General features: G+C 52.1%; 1 pseudogene; it reads left to right on the forward strand.

Moving 5' to 3' along the window:
• Window positions 1-560: 560 nt before the first annotated feature.
• On the forward strand, window positions 561-1,783 carry LOC103737753 (annotated as a pseudogene).
• Window positions 1,784-2,409: the final 626 nt, after the last annotated feature.

Raw genomic sequence — 2,409 nt, forward strand, 5'->3', positions numbered from 1 at the left:
ACCTTTGTCTCTTTAAAACCCGACCTAGGAACCCAATTTTAGTGCTGTGAGATCCAGAGCATCATTTGGAGATTCTGTAATCAAAGATTTGAGCTGAGATGCCACAGTCCCTCTCTGTACAGGCCTTGGTGATAAGGAAGGCGTGTCCAGATGCCCTCCCCAGAGTTCTGACCTCTGACTCTTGGAGCTCCCCGGGTGGTTTCTAGCTCAGGCCACCCTGCCTGCAATGGCTGTCCTCCCCTTGCTTCTTTGCCTGCTACCGCTGGCCCCTGCCTCGTCTCCTCCCCCAGCCAGCCGTATCCAGCCCCTGTCCTTGCGGCTCCACTGCCAGACCTAGTCACTACCCCTAGGTGTGCTGTGCCCAGGGGTTGCCCTCCTGTTGGTGCCACCCTCCCTGGATCACCGGCGCTGAGCTGCTCCTGGCAGACAACTTCATGGCACCTATAGTCGACATCTGGCCAACATGACAGGTCTGCTGCAACTGAGCCTGTCTTGAAACACCATCCACCATTTGGCAGCTGGCTTTGCCGACCTTTGTGCCTTGCACACGCCGCACCTAGATGGCATTTGGGAGGAACACACTGAATTGCAACTGTGAGCTGGTGTGGCTACGATGCCTGGTTTGAGAGAATGACCTCAAAGCCTGTGCTTTGCCATCTGCTCTGGGCAGCCACTATTTCTGGGCTGTGGGTGAGGAAGAATTTGCGTGTGAACCACCAGTGGTAACCCACCCTATGCCATCTCTGGCAGTGCCTGCTGGTCGACCAGCTGCCCTGGGCTGCCAGGGAGTAAGGGGCCCAGACCCCTGAGTGCTTTGGGTGTCACCCCAGTGCTGGCTGCTGGACAGTTCCAGGGGTGCTTGTGCCTTTCCTAATGGAACATTAGAGCTGCTGGTCACCAAGCCTGGAGATTACAGAATCTTTACTTGCATTGCAATCAATGCCACTGATGAGATCACAGTTGCTGTTGAGCTGACCCTGAGTCCTCCTCTATCACCCCCACAGCTAGTCAATAGCACCCCCAGTGGGATGGGGATCCTGGGGCCTTCACACCACCTTCCACTGCCTCGTCCTCCACCAAAGTGACAGACACCATGGCCCCTACTGATTGTGGCATCCAAGTGACTGAGAATGGAGCCCCAGCTGCTCTTATCCAGTGGCCAGATCAGTGGTTTATCCCCAGCATCCGCAAGTACCAGATTCAGTATAATTGGATGACCTCCCTGTCTAGAGGATGATTCCAATGGACAGTCAGTCATTTGTTCCTGTTGACAGACTTGGCATCAGGGGGTACCTGTGATCTGTGTGTGCTTGCTGTCTATGAGTACAGTGCCACCAGACTGACAGCCACATGACTTATAGGCTGCTCCAGCTTCTCTACAGAGCCTGCACTGAGACTGTGAGCTGTGCCCCATGCACCCTTCCAGGGTGGCACCATGATCATTGCCCTGGGATGTGTCATAGTGTCCTCTGTATGGGTCTTCATCTTCATGCTGCTTTTGTGCTACAAGGTTCATGGTGGCCAGCCACCAGACAAGGCCAAGACCATGGTGCCTGTCAGCAGTGTTTACTCCCAGACCGATGGCATCCTAGGCCTGGCACCTGCCCCTGCCCCTGAACCTGCTGCACTCAGGGTCCACATGGTGAGCCCTGTGGGCCCAGACATGAACCTGTGGGACCCTAGTTGGGTGGACACTCACCTCTATGGTGCCTCTAGCTCTAAGGACAGCAGGATCTGGACACCCAGCCGGACTCAGACAAACCAAATTGCTCAAAACTTTTAAAACTGTGATGGAGAGGGTGTCAGGGACACTGGAGCACAACAAGAAAGTCTTATTTTTCTAAAGAAACAAAAAAAGAATCTTTCTGTAACATTATAATAGGGCTTAAGGCATCCTATGGTATAAGGACAAAGAGAGGGTACTAGAGAGATGAAAGAGGCTTCAGTCTTCTTTGGGGGGTATCTGTTTTTATTAAATTTTGTTGTATTTCATACAGAATATCTCAAACAGTCTGAATCATCTCTATAGCTCTGTCCCCACCAGTACCCTACAATAACCCCGCTCCCCCACTGGAACCCATATACTCTGTCCTGGGAGTTAAGGCCCACTGTGTCAATTCAGTGTTCCTAGACATTTCCCAGTGCAAGTCCATCCACTTGTGGTTTAGTCAGATCCCTCTCACCTATCTATGGAAACACTTAGCATTTCTTTTAAGAGCGCATAAGGTGGGGGTTATTTACAGAGGAGTAAGCACCCCCTGCCCCCCATTTTACAAGTGCACTGGAAAGTCCACACTAAAATATCGATCCTGTGACTTTCTGACAGTGGCAGAAAATGGTGAGAGGCATGCCTCCTGAAATTCTTGGCTTATATATCTTTAGCCCCTCCCCCACATGCAGCTAAGGTTG

This window comes from Nannospalax galili, unplaced genomic scaffold, assembly GCF_000622305.1.
Source record: "Nannospalax galili isolate Female #2095 unplaced genomic scaffold, S.galili_v1.0 scaffold397, whole genome shotgun sequence".
Classification (NCBI taxonomy): domain Eukaryota; kingdom Metazoa; phylum Chordata; class Mammalia; order Rodentia; family Spalacidae; genus Nannospalax; species Nannospalax galili.